Here is a 16,578-nt window from a genome sequence, read left to right on the forward strand (position 1 = left end):
AACCCAACAACCCCTTGAGTATCTTGCACATCTCTAGTCTCTAAGCTGCAATCCCAAGTGACCGATTACGCTCATAAGTCTCATGTTGCTTTCAACGCTCTTCTCCCGCGGGCGGGCAGCGGCAACTAAGTCAATTTGTTGTTATTACTCTTCCACTTTGTGTGTCCGCGCCGCGCTCCATATCCGTCCTCTGTAGTAGAGTCGCCCTCATCGGTTCGGTACAGATCATCTCTAGTATCGTATCGAATAACCAGCACTCGGACCCAGACCGATCGACCAACAACTGTTGTCGTCGTCGTCCATCGTCGTGCGTGGTGCTCTCAAATCATGTGATGACTCAAAGTTTGAACAGACAGACGATCGTACATCGCGCCTTGATGTCGGACGGAGTAACTTGAGCAGCTTGGCTCTCCAAAGCAGTCGGTGTTCTTAGTATCGTTTCAAGCTCGGTCGCGTACGCATGCGCTTAATTCCAGTTCGGCTCTCAAAGTTAGTACATAGCTTAAGTGTTTTGTGGGAAGGTGCAAGAACAAGTGCGTGTCTAACTAGAAGTGTTACTACATCATTGGATCTACTTATGCGTTAGGATCTAGTGCCGGATAGGTTACTCGGTAGTGTGTACTGTGTAGTAGCGGTTGACCCCGTGTCTGTTGAGCGCACGCAACGGCAACTGTTGGACAATGTGTGAAATTACGCGCGTGCCTGTGGATCACACGGTTTCCGATTGTTTATGCGAATGAACGAATAGTTTAAGGTGGTTGGACGATTATGGTTTGTCGGCGCTAATCGTGTACAATTAGTACATTAGGATCGGATTGGATTTATGGCCATCAACTTAGGAGTCAAACATGAGTATCCGCAGCTGTTGAGGTGATTTAAATGCATAACGCACGTGTGCCTAACGCTTGTATCGCTCCAAATCCGGACCCATTCTAGGCGTATTTGGAAACTAATTGCCGGGGCAAATGAGTGTCTGAAAATAGTCTAGGGTGATATCATACACTTGTTTTTTTTTTTGCTATTGATGTTGCTGCTGGGTGTTTCCCGGAAATCTTCTAAGATATTTCTTTGTGCAAAGCTTTGCCGGATCTGTCCATCGGCCAGTCTACAGTTTGCAAATTCTTATCTTATCATTTCGATTACATAGCACGACGGTTGACGAAGGAGCGGCGATATCGCACCAAATGCGGTCACTGAATATTTACAAACAAATAAGTACTGTTACGGAGAAAGCAACACTTCACACATTTAAGAAATAATGCATTTGATTAAGGAGACATAAGATAAGGGCCCATAAAGCAGAAGCAGTAATCGTACTGGAATTCAGCAGGGGTTCGACTCAGTGTTGGTCCTGGATCTTTTCGCAACGGATTTTTTCTCGATATCCTTGTGCACAGAGTATAATGAAAAAACGGAAGAAAAATTAATAAACTGCTGATAAATATAACGGTAAACAACAATTCCAGCTTGACATTTGATGCCGACCTTGACGTGAGCGAATTCGACAAATTTTCCACTGGGAATTCTATTCCTATACAGGGTGTTTACTACCTGGAAAACCGAGAATTCTCAGGGAATTTTGTTTATCAGGGGAAAACCTGTAATACTCAGGAAACATTTTGAACGCTCAGAGGAATTCTACAACGATAAAAAAAACATGAATACGAAATAATGAACTTTACTACTTTACTACAGAATTAGAGTCCACAGAGTTTACTACATTGCTGGTATGAATCTGGTAGTTGAAATTAATCTAGTAATGCCGATACAATGATTTTTTCCAGAAATTCTCTCAGGGTTTCTTTCTGAAATTAGTTTGGAAATACCTCATGGAATGCCTCCCAGGATTTGTCACAGGATACCTTCCGCATTTTCCCATGAAACATGTTCTTAGTATTTATTTTTTTCCATTTTCCAAGATTCGAACTTTTTTTTTCTTTAAGAATCTTCCGAGACTTCTGAGTTCCTACCGATGCTAGAGTTTTTCACGAGGATTTTTTTCCACAATTTATTCTAGAGGTTTTTTTTTGTATTGCTTCCAGAGTCCCTCGTGGGAGGTTCTTGAAGCTCTTCCGAGGAATTTATTCCATGATTAATTACGAGATCTACCCAAGAGTCTTAATGATATATCGCAGGTGTTTTCACAGAATTTCTCCAGTAGTTTCTCTCGGAATTCCTCTTAAAGATATTTTGCTCTTCCTTCCAGTGTTTCTCATGAGACTTCTCCAGTAGATCTTCCCGGGATTTCTTCCACAGTTGCTGCAGGAATTATTTATGGGATTTCTACTAGTGCTCCGGCAAAGATTTCTTAAGGAGTTTTCCATGAATTTTCTGCAGGACTTTTTGTTGGGATTTCTTTAGAAGTTTCACCTGCAATTTCTTCAAGACATTTCCTTGAGCTTTTCAGAGTTTTGCTTTGGATTTGTACAGGTGTTTCAGTTGGAATATTTCCTAAAGATTCTTGCGGGATATTCTTTTTAAGTTTTACCTGAAATTTCTCTCGGAGTTGCTCCCGGTACATATCTTAGAAGATTCCTTCCGGCTTTGGTCCTGGCATATCTCTCAGAGTTTTTCTGAATTTATCCTGGTCTTTCTCCTTATTTTTTTTAGTGCAATCCCAAATTGCAGAGGCTATTTCTCGTAAAGTTCTTCCCGTGATTTCTTTCAGAGCTTTTTCCAGGCTTTTCCTTGAAGTTGTTCACCGCATTTCTTGCATTGATCCACTTGGGAAAACCTCTGAAAAAAAAAAGAACCGGGAGGTACCCCAGCAGAGACCCCGTAAAAAAACTCCTGCAGAAATTCTGGGACAAACTCTGCTAGGAACCCCAAGAACAACTCTCAGAAATCTCGAATGAACACCAAAAAAATCTCTACTTCCATTCATCGGAATAGCCAAAAGATTTATCATATCACCGGTTTTTTTTTTAATTTTTGATACTCTATCGTGATTTCCAATTTTCCATAGGATTTTCATCCAAATCTTAACATTATTGCTTTTTTCACTGAAAATTTTCCTTGCTTCGCTGAGCAACATGATGTTTTCTTCCAGCGAAGGCTTACGCGATACAGGAAATCGCTGAATTCCACACTTACACAGCAAAAATCAGTCAACAATAACTCAATACACATGCATTTTCAGCGAAAAGCTCTATTTGCGTGACAACAATCCACTCCCATGACTAACGGGCGATCGTCGTCAAATATCAGGATTGCCAACTGGCCGGCGACTGCTGTCAGCTCTCTTTGTCGCCGAATCTGGCGCTGGGTCTTCGGCGCGGAAACCCAAAGGTGGGAATAAAATTTTGGGGTTTGCGCGTAATACTGCACCGTACTGGTGGTGATAACAGACATCCAGTCCAGTTTAAACCTGTACTTGTAATTTAACGGACAGGTGTAGAATTATAGGTTGGGCTTCCTGAATGTTTTTCCCCTATTTTTAAGAGTGTTTGGATGTCATTTCTTGATAAAAGAAGTTGTCGGTGGATTTGTTAAACCAATTTCTGCTATTCTGCTATTATCAACGCATCCCCTGGCATTTGCCCATCTGCGTTGTCTTTTCACTAGGCAATACGTCTACCAAGAAGTTGTCGGTGGATTTGTTAAACCAATTTCTTGCAATTAACCTAAAAGAATTCTGAGAAAAATCTTGGAGTTTAGCAAAAAAGGTACTTAGAAGAATTTAGTTATTTGGTGGGATTTGTTACAAAAATAAAAGAAAATTAATTATTACAAAGTATATCACGACCATTGGCGTAAATAGGGGGTGGCCAAGGGGGCCTGGCCCCCTCCAGAATAATCCATTTCGAAAAAAAAAAAATCACGCCATTTAGGCGAAAAGTATCTTTTTAGTATAAAAAAATCCATATCGACATGGCTTATGATCACGACACTGGAACCTTACAAATGCACAAATAAGAGACATCACAAATAGAAACAGCACAACACAAAACATATGGATAACAAAACAGATGGATAAACACCTTCCGATCACAGGATGACGAGGTTTCTCTCTCTCTCTCTCTCTCTCTCTCTCTCTCTCTCTCTCTCTCTCTCTCTCTCTCTCTCTCTCTCTCTCTCTCTCTCTCTTCTTGGCGTAACGTCCTCATTGGGACGAAGCCTGCTTCTCAGCTGTTCTATGAGCACTTCCACAGTTATTAACTGAGAGCTTCCTCTGCCAATGACCATTTTGCATGCGTATATCGTGTGGCAGGCACGAAGATACTCTATGCCCAAGGAAGTCAAGGAAATTTCCTTTACGAAAAGATCCTGGACCGACCGGGAATCGAACCCGTCACCCTCAGCATGGTCATGCTGAATACCCGTGCGTTTACCGCCTCGGCTATATGGGCCCTCATTAATTGGTTTGTGTCCATCAGTCATCCTGGAATTGTGTTTTATTTGGCAGTTCGCCTTATAGTTCACAGCACTTGTTGCTGGTTTCATAGGTTGTTTCTGTCTAGGAAAACTAATTCTAATCAGGCATCCGATTCGGGTTTCATCACACACTTAGAAAATTTAACCGAACTCGGTTGAATTTCAACCGAGTTTTTATCTGCTGAACGCTCGGTTGGGTGTTCGGTTGAAAGTGCATTAACCGAGTGATCGGTATAGGTTTGGTTTGAACCAAAACGTCAAACTTACCGAAGCAGTCGGTTGGAGCTGAAGCAAAATTAATAAACCGAAGTTCGGTTATACATCGTGGATGTTTGGGAAATGTTATTCGGATACCAATGAGCTATTAAATAATTAACTTCGCGATTACATTTTTCATTGCATGTTTTATTTATCATACATATTTGTAAGCCATGGATTTTTAAATTTCGATTGGGAAAAGCCTTTCTATGTAGTTGGCGAAATTCGCCCGCTTCCGGATGTTGCGTTGGATCAACTGGAACAAAGTAGGAGAAACATAATTAATCGCACATTATTTTGCTCAACAATTTTGATATCCCATTAGTATAAGCACTTACCAGCATCTCCAAGTAGATTCCTTCTAAATCCGTCAACACATAGCTTGATATTTGCACAAAACACCGGTCATTTCATCATTTAGTCCAACTGATGAAAACTGAGAAAAACAAACATGGCCGCGCGATTGTTCAGCTCGTCAGCTTGGTGAACCGAGTTTTCTCGGTATCTGGCACCGAGTTCGTATATTTTCAATGAGAACCGTCTTTTTCGGTAGTTTTGACGCATGAATCTGTCATTTTTAACGAGCATTCGCTTTTAATCGACAGAATATCTGATATGTACCGAATTTCTCGGTTTGCCAAATGCAACCGATCGAGTTCGTTAAAAAATTAAACCGAGTTCGGTATAAAAAACTAAGTGTGCACTAGAGCTCTATAACTTGAAGTTCGTGCCAGGGAAAGGTTTACATCTCTGGGGCTGTCCATAAACCACGTGGTCATTTTTGTGGTACTTTTCGACCCCCACCCCCCCGGGTGGTCATTTGTCCATACAAAATTTTTTATATGTCCATACAAAATAGTCATTGGCCGAACCCCCCCCCAATGACCACGTGGTTTATGGGCAGCCCCTCTAGTGCTTAACCGCGGCCCGAAATGGCCTGAAAGTTGGCAATCAAAATAGGATTGCATTTCATTGGCCTCTATTCTGACAGAACCCTAATGTATATTGAAATTAAGGGAATAGTTACTAGTGAAATTGAAACATATAACACAAAGAACGTACGAATATTGAATTGTGTTATAACATTTAAAAAATATTCTGTCTTGTAAATGTAACAAATATGTATACCCGTAACAATTTCTAGTTCAAAAACTCAGGGATTTTATTTTATGAGTGAACACCCAATTGTGCGTACATGGTAAGAAAATTACTCAAAATTACCATGAAAACAAAAACAAAAATCAAAAAAAAATTTCAACAAGAACCAATAAGAGCATTAAAAAATATGTACTCTTAGGGCCGATTTCTTCACCCGGGCTTAAATTTTAAACCAGGCTTAGCAAAATTTTAGGCCGGGCTTATCATTTTTTCGATTTCTTCACCTCGGCTTAACCACTAAACCCGGTTTAGTAAAGCTACGGTTTACGTTAACCCTTAAATGCGCAATGTTGTTTTAAAACAACATACCTAAAAACGCTCCAAAATAATTGACCTTCACTTTTATTATTAATTATTAATTTATTTTTTAAATCAGTTTTTTATTGTCGTGCGCCTTTAAGGGTTAAGTGTGGCTTATCTTAAGCGGTGCTCTGAGGTGGCTTAGCAGCGCTAAGCCAGGCTTAAGCCGCAAATTGCAGAGTTTGGGTTTCTTCACCTGCTTCATGGTAAAATTTTTGAAACAGCAGACAATATTTTAAAAAAAACATTTTATAGTATGTACTAGCTGTCCCTGGCAAACTTTGTCTTGCCTACTGCGTTTTTTGACGTTCCAAGTCCCTAGCCAAGTCCAAGTCCCGGTCACAAAACGTATAGAAGATCGATTTTCAAAAACTGTCAATGTTTCCATGTTTTTTGCCTCATAAACCTTCCTTGGGTGAAAACTAACAGAACAAAACTAAGACGATCTAAATCGGACCTTTCGTTCGCAAGTTATGCGCGGTCCCACGTATGCCACTGCATTTTTTATATATAGATATTTATGAACAATACAATTCTAAAACGTTTGGATACGGATTACGGATGGAGGCGATGATAAAGAAAATGATAATCTACAGCCGGTGCGTCGTCAATATAAAATATTCAACATCGGGTTTTTGGACAATCAAGTTTTTACATTAGATTGAAAGTCTTCAAAAAGGCACCGTGTTGATACTTTTGGAAATTTGTCATCCTGATTTGGAAGTCGAAAGTACATTTGCATTGAAGTTCTATTTATTTGAAGTCAAGTCCTTCCATAATTTCAGATCACAATAAACATATTTTTGTCTCTTATGGTTCAAGACATATTATTTTTTAACAAACAAACTTAGGATGACACGCAAAAAAAAATCTTCTAATAACTTTTTATACACTGATTCCTTATAAGGAATTTCTATAGAAAAACTTAGTTCAAAGCACGTTTAGCCCATCGAATATTCAACATTTTGACTTATAATTCTAAATTTAAAAAGTATTATTCGTGGTGTACTTCTAAATATGACTTATTTTGAATACCTAATAGGGTGACGTTGGATATTATCGGCAGGTTTGTTCTCTTCGTCGTAGGGGGTGTTTGTCGGCCAAAATGCCTGAAACATGGGCATATCATTCAGCTCACTTTGGAAGGATTTGAGGCCAACTTTGAGTTCAATAAATTTCAAAAAAAAAACTCCATGACGAAGAGAACAAAACTGCCGAAAATGCGTAAGTTCCCATATCTAAAAATGACGCAAGTGGATTTTAAATATCTTTTTGTAAATCAGCACTATGAAATTTGATTTATACTTGCCGGATCACAACGGACTAGCTTTTCGTACTATACCAAACAATTGCAATATGATTCATAATGCAACTGATTTCGGTTGTACATATCATCATCGTATTAATGCATTTTTATATTAAAATCCTAAATCTTTTGTATGGGCCGTAACGCACGATCATATTTTCCTTTCCTTAAGAGCGTTACGTATTTTGTGAACGGCACATAAGCATTTTTAAAATAAAGCTTTTAAAAACACCAACGAATGGAATAAAAGAGGAATAAACTGTTTCTATTGAGGGATTTCAGTTTCTAGTTGAACTTGAACTTTGCTGTGGCTTTCATACACAGTTCCAAATTTTAAACATATTCGAAAAATGGTCTGGACGCTGGAGTATCTCACGACCAACACATTTTCAAAAACTCACTATCGAAATGCAACTCTAACAGGGCGATAATGGAGATTATTTATTCGAAAGCGATTCTGGATAGCATAAAATCAACATTGCAACGCCTTTGCTGCAATGTGGCACTGGTGGCACTCCAATTTTGTACAATGAAAGGCAAATTTGAACACCAAATGTTGTAGAACGATCATATGGAGTAGGTACTACATCGAAGATCTTTGATACTAGCGTTGGGTAAAATATCAACACTATAGGTAGTTCATCGTTGTTAATTTCCTTCTGCATCCGAAAAATTTACCGATTCCGCCTTTCCTACTAAAATTTCAGCGGATGTTTTGTTGTTGTTACTCCATACTGCATATAACGGGCATTTCAAAATATCGGCGGCTTAAAATGACGTTTCCATTGGAAAGTCACTGGAATGATATGGGAAATTTCGTTAAGCTTGGCTTAGCGTAAGCCATCGCCTTCATTTGCTAAGCCGGTGTGAAGAAATGCAAATATTTAAACCTGGCTTAAGAATTTGGCTTAACTTTAAGTGTGGTTTAAGATAAACCAGGCTTACGTCGTTAAGCCGGGCAGGTGAAGAAATCGGCCCTTAGACCAGGTTTTGTGACCAAAACCAAGAATCTATATAGAGCTTTAGGATCGTAGTTTAAAAGCTGGTAATTTTGAATGTGGAAACTGTTCCCTAAGGATTTTCACAAGAAGCTCGTCAAGAACTCTATCTGGAATTCCTCTTTGAATTACTCCCAAGATTTCTTTAGTATTCTATTTAACTAGGGAATCTTGTTTGTATATTTGTGGAGTTTGTTTCTGGTTCCTACCAGGATATTTCCAAGATTTCCGCAATTCCTCTGGCGATTCGTACTGGGACTCTACCCGAAATCCTTGTTTGAAAAAGTTCTGTTGTTCCTCCCTGACCGTTTTTTTTCCGAGATTTGGACATTTCTAAGTGTGTTCTTTTCTAGATTTTTCGCAGAAATATTCCCGGGATTTCTCTTGGAATCGTTTCATGCATTTATCCTGTGATTTTTACGAAGGTTCTTCCGGGATTTTTATAGGAGCTCTTCGTTCTCTTAGAAATTTTTCAACATTTTTTCTGTCAGTGTTCCTCCTGTTTTTTTTTGAGAAGTTTATTCCGACATTTCTTTTTGAGATTTTGCCAGAATTCAAAATTTTGGCCGAATCTATTGGGAGTTTTTTTTTGTTCTTGGAATTTCTTCCAGAATTCCTTCTTTGATTTCTACTAGTTTCTTCCGGGATTTCTTTTAGAGAATTTCTCGTGATTTATTCAGGTACTCCTCTCGGGATCTCTTTCAAAATTTCGCTTATTGGTCTTGTCGGACCTTCTATCAGAGCTTCTCCCAGTATTCCCAGTTCGTTGCGGTATTTTACTAGAACTTCCCTCCAGTTTTTTTCATGAAATTCCTTTCAAAATTTCTGCCGCATTTCTCATTCCAGAAGTAATTTGTAAGAACTTTTATAATACTTTTTTGAAAAAATGTTTGGACGCTTTTTGCAAGATCTTTGTGAGAAATCCCGGCATGAACTCCGGGAACTGTTACGGGAGGTAGCTCGGTAGAATTTCCGGGAGAATTCCGGAACAAATGTTGGGATGAATTCAAGGATAAATCAGAGGAGTAATCCTGCGACGAATTCCAGAAGGGTGAATTGCACACTTAAAAAAAACCTTGTAATTTTATGTCACTGTACGCCGACATATTGCAGCGAGAAAAATGATGCAAGATTAAGTGCGAACTTATTTTTACAAGAGGTAAACTCGAGGCAGTTTTGACTTGTAATTTTACTGCAAGTTGACAACGCATCAAAACATAATCTCAAAAAGCCAACCCTAGAAAATTATCCCCCAGTTTCTCTCAAATAACGATTTATGGTATGAATGTCCTAAGGAATTCTTCCACGCATTTATTATTAAATTGATTATTCTACATCATTGAAAAAATTAAACTATCGTAGCCTTCTCCCGAAAAAACGTTGCTTGTTGAGCCGGCCACTGATTATTTTGTAGGGGGCAATGGTTCACCTGCACTGGGAGTCTGTTCCTCAGGAATGGGTCGCATATGGAAGACACAAATCGATGCAGCGCTTGATGCAGGGTATTATGTATCGAAGGAAACTGAAAATAAGAAGCGTTTCAAAATCTTGTTTTTTTTTTCACTACACTATTGCACCGAGAAGTATATATCTTAATTCCCTTCTTCTTTGCAAATAACTACCTGCTGTTTCCGCCTACTTTGTCCGCTTAACCTTTTGGAGCCGATATGTTTCGCCGCTGTTGACGCAACCTCGCTGGTGTCGAACACGTTTGCTATGCTCGGTTTCATCGCCGGGGTCATATATGACCCCTCCGGCTCCAAAGGGTTAAAGCCACCAAAATAATTTTTCAATAAAATTTACTGAACTTCAACTGTGAGAACAAATATCTAATTCGCGAAAACTTCATGCGAATTGCTTCTGCAGCCGATTCCGAAAAATGACGTTTGGAGATTGGCTACTTGTAAACAAACCGTGGTTGTGTCTTTTCTCATGTAAATTTATGAGACAACGAACTAAATATCACGTTACGTGACGAAGTATCGCAGGAGTTTGCTTTAAAATCTACTGAATATGTCTGAAATGGCGTAAAATTAGTTTGGTAGTATTTATTTTCCTGAATAGATTACTCGAGCCACAAAAATAGATCAGTTCAATATTTGTGTCTTGCTAAATTACGTCAGTTTACTCAATTGTGTCACTATGAAAACTGAGATTTGTTGGTGTGTGTGTGTGTGTGTGATGAAATCCAGAAAGAATCCCGGCAAAAATTTGGATGGAATCTTGGGAGAAATCGCGGTATTCACACTCAGCGAAGTAAACTACCGAAATTCATCAATATACCTGATGAAATTTAGCCATAACTGTAAAGTATGGATGCCATAAGAATACCTTATGGAAATTGAACATGCTTATTATGACCTAATTACATAAGATAAACTTATGAAAAGAGCAGAAAAATCACAAAATGATGCAGCCTGGAATCGATCCATGAACGTCGAGATCACTGAGCTCGTGCCCAACCCACGCGGCTATCGACGCTTGAGAATATCGTGTTGCTAAATGTGTATAAAAGCCAAACTGTGAGTCGATTCTGCGTCATAGACCGACCTTATGAAAATCGTTCTAGCCGTTATGAATTGTTTAAAGGCCATTTCATAAGTTAGACCTTATGATAATCTTAGGTTTATTTGCCTGAGTGCAGGGTACACTTTGACCCTATTGGCTGGGTATAGGGCACTGCACCGTTTTGATTTCGTATGGGATTTTGAAGTTTCTTGGCCTTGTTGTTTACAAATTTTCTGATGGAGTAAAAGAGAAGGAGAAAATTATGCCTATTTTCATGCTCGAAAAGGACATGCTCATCACAAACACTTCCTTAATCCATGAATTGATTGTTAATCATGATTACTCCTCCTTCGCCACGCCTCGTTTTAAACTCCTGCTGAAGGCAGATATCGAAAACGTATTGGTCCAGTACTCGACGAACTTTCAAAACGAGTTGCCATGAACGTAGCCGCCTTTCTATTCAACGCTGAATGATTCGCACAGTCTTCAGTTTCGTCTCAGCGGCAATCCTTCTTCATATGCTCTTCCTCTGAACTTCCACAGCGATGTCACTTTCCCGCAAACTTCTTTGGCTGTCACTTCTTCCAACCTACGCGAAACTCTGTACCAACACTTGAATCATCTAGCCCATCTAGCTGCCACTGCTTAACCATTTTCAACGATAGATCCTTTTTAGCAAGGTTTGGAAATTTCCTCGACTTCCCAGATTATCTTAGTGCCTACCACATGATATACACATGCAAAAAGATCATTAGTTGAAGAAGCTCTCAGATACTAACTGTGTAAGTGCGCATAGAACACTAAGCTCTGCAGCTCTCTTTGTCCTAGTGCCAAGAAGAAGAAGAAGAAGAAGTCCAAATAAGTCCTATTGCGAGTCAACCTTCGCAAAGCGGATTCAAGCAAATTTTGAAACTGTTTTCTTCAGTTCACGACGACGCGACGCTTCGTATCGCGTAGCCAATAACTCGAGTACGAGATAGTCCCACATAAACCAAGACGCCTAGTCACTTTGCATTAGAATACATTCCGTCTCGATTGCATTTCAATTAGTTGAGTCATTCCCCCAGGTGGCATCTCCAATTAATCCATTAACATTTTGAACGACCTTGACGCGCTGCATCATCATCCGCTTGCCCAAACAGCCTACCGACTCGACAGTTACTGGTGATGGTGACTCACCCCAAGCAACACACATGTTATAATAGAGTTATGACAGCGCAAGTTTTGGTTGTATAGAAGTTTATTTTACGTAATTCTAACATTGTGTTGAAATAACGTAAAATAAACTTCTATACAACCAAAACTTGCGCTGTCGTAACTTTTATATAACATGTGTGTTACTTGGGACTCACTATCTTATTCTTGTCTGTGGCACCTGGGATAGTTGCCGCCGTTCCGGTGGTGATGCAGTCCCCAAAACAAAACCACTGTTCTTCTGTCCTCATGAGAGACGGTCAACGGCAGCAGCAGCAGCAAAAGCAGCTCGCCGGGGTCAATTGCCTGTCAGACGTCGTACGTAGTAAATATACAGATAAGTAGGCACCCGCCAACCCGAGCCGGGCGCTCACAGTTTTGTGAAGAATTTCAAGGACCATTGCGCGTGCGGTGCGGTGCTCACTTGCGATCTTCGTACCCACGGCGACAACAACGACACACGGCGGCAACCTCAGATCGATCCGTTGAACTTTGGTGGCGCAGCTGTAAAATGCACACTTTTTTTTCGTGGGGACGACGCTATCCTTTAAGCAGAGGTTCTCAAATTGTTTTAGCACATTCACATATTTTGACGTAGTACGTAAAACGAGGAGTTGTTTTTAAATCAAATTCCCATCAATCACATACAGCTACGGAGCCACTTGACCAGCTCCGTCCCCTGAAAGCACAGAACTGTGGCTCCGTAGCTTGGAGAAAAAGAAGCGCCCGTCTAGCGAATTGGGAGTCGTGGGTTCGATTCCCACCGGAGCACGTGTTTTTCTTTTCGCAATTCAAACCTCAAACACGTGTTTCTTTTATGAATTGCAGAGTATTTGACTTGGTATTTTCTGCTTGGGTTGATTAACCTAAACAAAAATCGGGATACTGACAAGCGTATACATGGTATACATGGCAGTAGATAGTGGTCAGAGATAAATGGCAGTGGTCTAAAATTTATTTCAAATGAACCGGAAATGATACAAAACAAATGCTGACCAAAATTCAACTTTGAGAGTTATCAACACATCGAGTGTTTTGAAAAAATGCAAGTAATAGGTTGAATATTTGGTTACGACTAGTAAAACAACTCCTCTTACGCTGAGGACGTGGGATCGAATTCCACTCCCGGCAAAATGTAAGTTCTTCATTCGGAAGGAAATTAAAGCATGGGTCCCAAAATGAACTAGCCTAGGGCTGACATTCTCGTTACTTAATACAGATAAAAATACTCCTAGAATTCTCCGGGTTCCTCTGAGAGTCACTCCAAGGATTCATTCCAGAATACTTCAAAAGAATCCTCCTTATATTTTTCCAGGATTTTTCTAGGATTTCTCCCGGATATTTTTTCTGGATTCATTTCAAAGCTCCTCCAGATGTTTTTTTCAGTAGTTTTCATGAGGATCCCAACGTAAATTCCTCCTGGGATTCATTCCTGAATCATTCCAGATGCTTTTTCCAGATTATGTCTAGTAATTTCTTCTAGAATTCTCTCAGGGATTCCCCTCGAATTTATTCCAGTAATCCTTTCGGAATTCTTCCAAAGATTTCTTCAAAAATTCTTCCAAAGAAATCTCCCGGAATTCTTCCAGAGCTTCGTCCCGGAACTCTAAATAAGATTTATTCCGGAATTTTTACATATAATCCTCCTGGAACTCTTCTAGGGGCATCTTCCGCAATTCAAACATCTCCCCGAAATCTTCTTCAGATTTCTGGCGATTTTTTTTTTCAGAAATTTCTCTTTTTACTTTATTGGCTTGGCTTTGCTCCTAAATTTTCCCAGGGCTTTCACTTGAAAGTTTCTCATTAATTCTTCTCGGAAATAGGATGCGTGTACCAATAATGGCACTACCTAAGGAAAGCTATTTATACAAAAATAACGAGAAGACCAACGAATGTCATCAATAAGTTAAAAGACAGCTTAGTTTCCATACTTTACAGGAAAAATATAAAAACGGAGCCAAAACTACTTTTAGTATTTATTACAGCGTGTGCCAATGATAGGAGCCCTGTCCCAGTTATGGTTACTTTTTTTAACTTCGATTCCTTTTCGCACTATTTGCATGCATTCCTTATGGAGTTAGCCATAACTGGTACACTATGGCGAAAAAGGGTGCAAGAAAGCTGAAATTTTAAGGAAAATAATTTATTTCCACCATGATTTAAGGAAAATGTGGAGTTTAAATGAGTGCGACTATCTTTTGTAAACGTGATCTGTTGTTCACAAAGTTTTTCTTGTTGATGTACATCGTTAAAGGGTGAAAATCAACTATGGCGAATAATTGGTACTATAGCCATAATTGGTACACTTATCCTATGGATTTTTTCTGGAATGCTCCACAGAATTGCTCCCGTGACTCTTCCAGGAATTTCCCTAAAATTTTCTCCTAGCATTCCCACTAGTATTTTCTTAATGATTTTCTTTCCTCTTACCAGAATTACTTCATATATTGCTCCCAAAATTGTTCAGGCAATTCCTCGCGGAATTATTCATGGACTATCCGGAATTTCTCCAACAAATCTTCCAGCTCTCGGAATCCTGTAAAGTATACGTCCAGAATTTCCTCTTGGATTTTTTACAAACAAATCCTTTTGAAACTCTTCCACGTTGTTTTTTTTTCCGGAATCCTTTCAGGCATGTTTTTGAAGCTTTTGTGGCATTTCCTTCCGAACCTCACTGCAAAGATTCTTCCCGGGTTCTTTTCTTTCGTGGATTCTTCCCTGAAACAATTACATATTTCTTCCCGACCGAGAGCTTAATGACTTAGCGGAAATTGCTCCAACTCCAAGGGCTCTTTCTGAAATTCTTCCTGGAAATGCTCCCAGAAGGCTGCCAGGATTTCCTTTCAAACATATTTCCTCCCAGAATTCTTTTAGGAAATTTTCAGGAATTCTTCCTGTGATTTCTCTCGGAATACTCATCGAAATTCCTTTTGGGATGCTTCCAAGGACTCCTTCCGGTACTTTTCCTTGAATCAATACTGGAATCCTTCAAGGATTTCTTCAGCTACTCCTTCCGTAAATTTTCGAAGCGAATTCTCGCGAAATTCTTCGTGGGATATCTGTCGGAATTATCCCAAGAACTTCTTTCGGAATTTGTCTGGAATTCTGAAAAAGACTCTTAGTTTTTCCCTTTTCCAGAAAATTTTCTCAAGTTTTTTTCCAGATATCTTTCAAGTATCCTGGGAGAATGAATTATTCGAGATGTTTCTCCCGAAAATCTACATAAGATTCCTCTCGGATATTTTTTTTTTTCAAACCATTTCTCATGCTATTTGCAAAAAAAAAATCCTCCCATTAACTCCGGAATTCTTCCAATTCCAGAGACCTCTTCAGGAATTCTTTTATAGATTCATCTAGGGATTCTTTCCAAATTTTATTCATGGTATTCGATCCCGAAATACCTTCAAGTGTTCCTCCCGAATATTTTTTATTAGAGTCAAGTGCATGTATAGGAGTGAACAGAGTTCATACTGCCGAAGCAGTAAGCATCTGGATATTCAGCGAGACCAGCGCTTCCCAAACTCGGGTTTCGCGGCGCGCCAACGTGTCGCAGTCGCAGACTCGCTTTTGCTACTCGTTTTAGCGAGCCTGCAAGAGGCTGTTGCGCCGTGCAAACAGTGTTTGAGAAGCGTGGAGAAAGACCATGCTGAGAGTGACTGGTTCGATTCCCGGTTGGTTCAGGAACTTTTCGTTGCGAGCATGAGAAGAAACTGGTGATGTCATAATAAGGATTTTTATTGAGATGAGGTTTATGCGAACAAGATGGTGTTGGGGATTTTTTTTTATTACCGAACAGGTTTGGGCCGAAGGGTCTCCGATTTCAATGAAAATTTCACCAGAGCTAGAGGTCGTGGATATATGATCATATTTGGAATTCAAAAAAATCAAAGTGGACCATTTTTCCGGAAAACGCTAGATGAAATATCACAATTTTTCAAAATTTTGTAAAACACCCCAAACTTCAAAAAATCATATTTCAAAAACTATGCATCGTAGAACAAACTTTTTTTTAGTGAAATCGACGCCAAATTACCTCAGCAATCCATTAAAAATACACTGAGCAAAAAGTTTCTCATAAAATTTTTCACCATAGAGAAAAAACGACTAAAAATGCTGATAAAAGTACCATCTGTATCATAGATTATTTTGAACAGAATTTTTCCTAGCGCAAAAACTAATGTTCTTTCTTTCGTTCCTTGGCGCTAAAATGGAATCTCTTACCGGTTTAGAGACATAGCCAAAAAACCAACGGCCAGTCACTATATTTTCATAGGAAGCCATCTACAACAGCGGCCGTTCAACTGTTGCAATTGCAACATATTTGCTTTGCAACGAGCAAATGACATACGCTAATTGCAACGTAATTTTGACACTAACGTGAATCGGAGTGCACTGACAGCACATATATGGCACTTGAGTGCCTTTGAAATGCATTCAATATTCATGTTTTGCAATGATCGGGTTTCTAACTAAAATGTGTTT

At 39.4% G+C, this 16,578-nt stretch overlaps 1 protein-coding gene across 10 annotated transcripts in view; it reads left to right on the top strand.

Annotated features, from left to right (window-relative positions):
- Positions 1-347: 347 nt before the first annotated feature.
- Positions 348-16,578, top strand: part of LOC109416888 (switch-associated protein 70) — a 58,021-nt gene continuing 41,790 nt past the window's right edge. For 2 of the 10 annotated variants that reach the window (XM_062855419.1, XM_062855420.1), the window contains exon 1: positions 349-489. The gene's annotated coding sequence lies outside the window, so the exon portion shown is untranslated. Of the gene's footprint in view, positions 871-16,578 lie in introns of all 10 variants that reach the window. The other 8 variants (XM_019690984.3, XM_029875032.2, XM_062855423.1 and 5 more) reach the window with 8 other exon arrangements.

The sequence above is a fragment of the Aedes albopictus genome, chromosome 3 (genome assembly GCF_035046485.1).
Source record: "Aedes albopictus strain Foshan chromosome 3, AalbF5, whole genome shotgun sequence".
Taxonomy (NCBI): Eukaryota; Metazoa; Arthropoda; class Insecta; order Diptera; family Culicidae; genus Aedes; species Aedes albopictus.